The following is a 6,275-nucleotide window of genomic DNA, read 5'->3' as shown; positions in this document are numbered from 1 at the left end:
GCATCATGGAAGTCGTCAATTGCTACGAATGTGTATCACCCGAGAAACTCATCGATAGCGACACATTGGCAACTTTGCTAGCCCTTATTTAAGAACTAAACTTCGAATTTGAAGGACAGCACTATGTGCAAGTTAGTGGGACGTCTATGGGTACGCGAATTGGCCCGAACTACGCCAATATCTTTATGGGTCAGCTAGAAGATACATTTTTGCTAACCAGGACGTTAAAACCTTTTTATTACAAACGTTACATAGACGATGTTTTTCTGATTTGGCCTCATGGGGAACAGGAACTGCTCTCTTTCATATCTGACTTTAACAATGCCCATCCATCCATATCATTTTCTCACACGTATTCTCCATCTACTATTAACTTCCTTCACGTCAGCGTTTCAGTGCTAAATGATAAACTATGTACTGCCCTATACAAAAAGCCGACAGATAGATGTCAATATTTGCACTTCGATAGCAGTCACGTTAAACATTGCAAGACTAGCATTCCTTATAGCCAAGTCTTACGTTTTAAAAGAATTTGTTCTGAGCAATCAGAGTTTCAAAAGAATTGCGGTACCCTAAAGAACGCTTTAGCCAAACAAAATTACCCCGTACAATTAATTGACGATGCAATAAAACGCGCAGACGTGCATGACCGAAGGACGCTTCTTTGCATTAAAAACAAACCGACTCCCTCACCCCAGACAAATCTTGTCCTAACCCACACGGCGTCAGTCTCAAGTGTTTTGCATGTATTAAACAAACACCACAATATTCTAATGCAAAGTGAACGCCTCAACAACATATTCTCTGATCCGCGTAAAACAGTATACCGTAAAGCTAGAAATATTCCAGATATACTAGCATCATCATCTAAGACTGACTGCCGTGATGCCATCGGATGCCATCCTTGTCGAAAACCGCGATGTAAAGTATGCCCCTACGTGGTCACATCGCAACAGGTTACTAGTACGTCGTCAAACTCTTGTTTAAAAATCAAAGGCGATTTCGACTGCGACACAAAAAACGTAATATACATGCTTGAATGTACACTCTGCAAAAAACGGTACATCGGACAAACAGAAGGGCCTTTCGATTCCGCTTTAACAATCATAAATCCCACGCTAACACGTTGCCCAACCTGTCCATCTCAAGACACGTGCGTCTTCCTGACCACTCATTTGGTAAACTGAGAGTCACGTTGCTTGAATCTGGATTTCGTTCAAATTATGATAGAGAAGCCCGCGAATCCTTACTTATCTATAAGTTTGATACCGTCACGTGTGGTATGAATGAATGTGTAGGAAAATTGAGTTGCCTGTCTTTGTAGCCAGTCACTTGTCCCTTCTACTAGTACGTCGCTATTCCCCCTTTTTTTGTGTCTGTGTTTGCTTGATAACATAGCACATATTGAGCACATATTGACGTTTTGTTGTCCCGTGGCGATTCGTTTTTTACAATTCATTTCAGTGCCTTTTTATGCATTGTATTTTAGATGATATGTTTGCAATCCCCATCGCTCTATACACGTGTCAGCTATCCTTTGAACGATTCGGATGCATTTTGTTCGCCCATTTTATTCGTTCTTCATGTAAGCGTATCTTCATTTGGTTGATAGGCACATGTATATTAACTGTACCTGACACCATGCAATGTATTCTGGTGAAGGCCGGATCCCGGCCGAAACGTCAATAAACCGTTTCACACGCGCATCTGCTTCACTGTGCGTATATATATATATATATATATCTATATATATATATATATATATATATATATATATATATATATATTTATATATATATATATATATATATATATATATATATATTTATATATATATATATATATATATATATATATAGAACACTCATTCATTCAAACAAAGTCCGTTTCGAGAGCTTTAGGAAAATGAGAGGGCTGGAAAATGACCCCTGGACGAGACTTCCAGTCGGAAACGTTCTGTAGGAAAAAGCGTTTTTCAATGTTTCAGTTCTTGCAGAAATTGGTTCGGGCAAACGACTTCCTGTGTGGCGTGTTCGTCTAGACGTTAGCTGTCGAAGTACTGTGAGTGGCTTTGAGTTTAGTTTGGTTGTTAAAAGGTTATGCATGAACAACCAACGTACCAACGTTCCTGCGTACATTAAGTAATGGGATGTGACTGGTTTCCATTAGTGTCGTGGGTGAATCTAACCTTTGGGTTTTTTATAAATGAACCTTGTCGCTTGTAGCGTTCCTAGTTGAAGGACACACTAGAAGGAAAGTATTGCTATGGAACTGGCGTCCATCTTGTCTGACATTTTCTTCTAACTTCCCCCTTCTCTTCTCCTGAACTCAGCTTTCTGCGCTTCTTCATCTTCTATTCGAAGGCTCATACCGCTTCACCCTCCCAGGTTTCTTTTGCTAACCCCTCCTGGGGTAATACTTGAAAACGTTTTCAATCGAAGCAAATTCAACTGAGCCACGTTCGCCAATGTACCACACTGTCTTCAATATTCCTTTCTGAGTGGCTGTCATTGTCACAGAGTAAGGACCATAAAATTTGGCACTGAATTCTCTTACTCCTTTCCTAACTAGAATGAGGTCAGTGACTTGAATGTCTGGGATATCTGAGCAATGTCTCTTGTCAAAATTTTTTTTCATTCGTTTACGGTACCTCTCCTCCTGCGATTTCTCTTGCCTCTCCTCGACGATCTTGAGATTTTCTGACAGCCCCAGTTCACGGTCCGCCTGAAGAATAGGGGTTTCTCCTGGGCTGCATCCCAAGCCACTCGTTTAGGAGCGATTGTGATGTCTTACAGCTGCTTCTAAAGAGCATTTCCATCCACCAGGGAAACTATCGTACATCCTTATGTATTGTTTCACATCTCGTATAGCACGCTCTGCAAGCCCATTCGCCGGGGGATGGTATGGCGCACAGAATTGGATTGATATATTGTGGTCTCGAGCCGATCTTGCTAGTTTTTCACTTTTGAACGCTGGACCGCTGTCACATACAATCGTCCTGGTTGTCCTAAACGTATCCCGTTCGAGAAGGGCGACGACACTATTCGCATATTCTTTTCCTGCCCGTGCCGCCACCATCCTGGTGCATTCATCTATGGCCAGAAGAAAAGCTCGCGTTTTTGGACTCCTTCTCGTTTCTTGTTTAGCTCGGCGAAATCCAGGTGTATAACTTCAAAAGGCACGTTCGAGTGGCAAGGTATTATCATGGCGTCCGTGGGCTGCTTATATTTCACTTTGTTGACTTGACAAATGTGGCATGAACGAACGTATCGATTGACGTCTTCTTTCATGTGAGGCCACGTAAATCTCTTGACTAGCTTGTTGTAGGTGCGCCAAAGTCCGTCGTGTCCTCGTGATTCTGGGCTATCATGGTACAAATAAAGCACCCTGGAAACCAGCGTTGGCGGGACTTGATAACGACCTTCCATAAAAATAAATTGTTCAGTGCCTTCCCACTATTTATTATCATTGATTTCTTCCCATTGTTCGTTGTTGGCCTCTATCATCAGTCTAGACAATGCATCTGCATCAGTCAAAAGGGGTCCAGGTCTGTGGGAGATGGTGAAGTCGAACTGCTGCAAGCAGTTCACCCATCTGGCGATACGTCCCTTAGGTTGGGTCAAATTCAAGAGATGAGTGAGGGCCTGGTAATCGGTGAACAAAGTAAACTTCGTACCTTCTAGGTACGTAAGGAAGTACTGAATTGCTTTAAGGACTGCAAGAGCTTCTTTTTCAGTAGTGGTGTAATTGACTTCAGGTGGCTTGAGGGTGTAGCTGTAGTAACCTACTACGTGTCGCTTTTCTCGGCCGGGTGCTTCTAGACATTTCTGGTACAAGACTGCACCTGTCCCATAGTGTGAGGCGTCGGTATTCAGTTCAAAGGGTAAAGTGAAATCTGGCGTGCGTAGAAGAGGGTCAGAAGAGATTCTGTGCACCAGATCACGGTAGACTCTCTCACATTCCTCATCCCACTCAAATGGAACTTCTTTCTGCGTGAGGCGCGTGAGGCATCTTGTTTTTATGGCAAAGTCCTTTATGAAGGGTCTGAAATGTCCTGCTAATACCAAAAACACACGCAATGAGTGGACATCATATGGTTTTACCATTTGGAATATCCTCTCGACGGACTCTTGTTTCGTGCTTTTGGTAGTCCCATCAAGTACTCTTCCAAGAAACACAACTTTTCTTTGAAAGAACGCACTTTTCTTAAAATTAACCTTGAGGTGTGCCAAGCTCAAGGAATATAATACCTGGGACAGGTGTTCCTGATGCTCCACCTCTGTTTTGGAGAAGACAATAATATCGTCTATGTACACGATACAAAAGACACCTAGGAAAGGATTCAGGACTTGGTTCATAATCTTCTGGAACCATGCTGATGAGTTTTTCCAGCCGAAAGGAAGCCGGTTATACTCGTACAGGTCGAAGGGTGTGATGAAAGCAGTGTACATTTACGTTTCTTCGGTTAGCGGGATCTGCCAGAAACCTTTGCACAAGTCAATACGTGAAAAACTTCGGCAACCACCTGTTTCATATATAATCGTGTCTATCTTCGGCATGGGAAATGGTATAAGTTCTGCCTTTCGATTGAGAACCCTGTAATCTGTGCACAGTCTGAAAGTTCCATCTTTTTCGGCGCAATAGTTATGGGAGAGGCGAAGGGTGACACCGAAGGCCGGATTATATTGGCGTCTAGCATCTCCTGCAATTCCTTCTTCAACCATATCTTGCGCTCTTATGACAAGTTATAACGTGATTTTCGGATGACGGTCTTGTCAGTTAGTTCGAAATGCACCTTGTGTGACGTCATCGCTTGTGGATAGCTTCCTATGCATACCAGTTCAGGATAGGTCGTTGCAATATCCTCCACGCACTTGACAACTCGCAGGTTATCTTTTCTATCCGACTGTGTCTCTTGCCTTGATAGTCCTTCCACTAAAACCGCATCGTCCCAGTATACGTTGATTTTTAATTTTTTTATATCTGGTCTGGATAGCGGAAAGTAGTACGTCACCCCCTCAATCACCAGTACTTCACTCTCTATTTCATGACCTTGGAATTCGATGTTTGCTGAGGCCCATTGAATATGCATTGTTACTTTTCCATCGTAGCCTTGCACCCGTAGTATTCTTCCACTTTGCAGGTGACTTGCATCTAGCAGCTTGGCATTTATTATAGACACAGAAGCCCCGTTGTCAAACAAAGCCATCATACGTCTGTTTCCCACTTTGACCGGAATGTGAAGTAGGCTAGAGCAAGTTAAATAAACAGTCTCAATTGTGGTCATCGGGTCGGATTGATCACCCTTGTTTATCAGTTTTTTGTCGTCAGAGCCTCTTCAGCGTCCGAAAGTAGGGGGACAGGGTTGCGGTCGACGTTATTCACAAGACCTCTGGGAGCGCGCCAACGCAAGTTCTCTGTGCCGCCTGCAAGGCGGAGCGGTTCTCGCTGATTACGGCTGGACCAATCCGCGCCGGACCGTGTGAAGTGACTGCTTAAGCCAGTGCTTATATTTTCTTCTGAAGTAGATGCTATGTCATGAAGGCACTCCAGGAGCCCATCCATAGTTTTTGGTGACCGTATTTCCACTTGCTTCAGGACTTGCGCGTGCAGTCCGTGCATTATTAGTGCTACTACGGCAGAAGGAAGAAGCTTAGGCTCGGCCAGCTTTAAAAGGCGGCGTTTGTCAAAGAAATACTCGACGAGTGAGCCTTGCTTGAATTTGAAATTAAGCGCGCCGTCCCATCTTTGCACTGGGTTGCTTCGCAATGTCGTCAAGAATTTTTCTTTCCACCGATTCCAAGAGTTGTCAGCCTCTTCAATAATGTGCAAATCATACCACTTCCGTGCAAGACCGCTTAAGTAACTACGCATGTTAGTAATCTTGTCCTCATTAGAGTGCCAGTTGTTCTTCCCAGCGGCATATTCATAGAATTCAAGCCAACCTTCTGGACTTGAAGACATGCCGTCGAACGCATCGGTTTCTACAAATTTAGTCACTGGCTTCTCAGCGTTTAAAGAGCTTATAAGCAATGTCACCAGTTGGTTTTGTTGCGAAATCTGTTATTGTTGTAGCCGAAGAGGTTTCAAAATGAGGCTCACCTCTTCCGTCGACGACTGTGATTCAGAGTCCTTTCCACGCACCTGTTGAAGAACTAATTCGTCGAAAATCGCCAGACGCAAGTTCACTTTCACAGCACCCTTCCGACGTAGTTCAGCAGTGTCCATGGAAGCCTTCTATAAAACCAGGTTCACGAGTTCTGCCGAGTTTAGTT

Source organism: Dermacentor andersoni, chromosome 9, assembly GCF_023375885.2.
Source record: "Dermacentor andersoni chromosome 9, qqDerAnde1_hic_scaffold, whole genome shotgun sequence".
In the NCBI taxonomy this organism is placed as follows: Eukaryota; Metazoa; Arthropoda; class Arachnida; order Ixodida; family Ixodidae; genus Dermacentor; species Dermacentor andersoni.
This window is presented reverse-complemented; position numbering follows the sequence as displayed.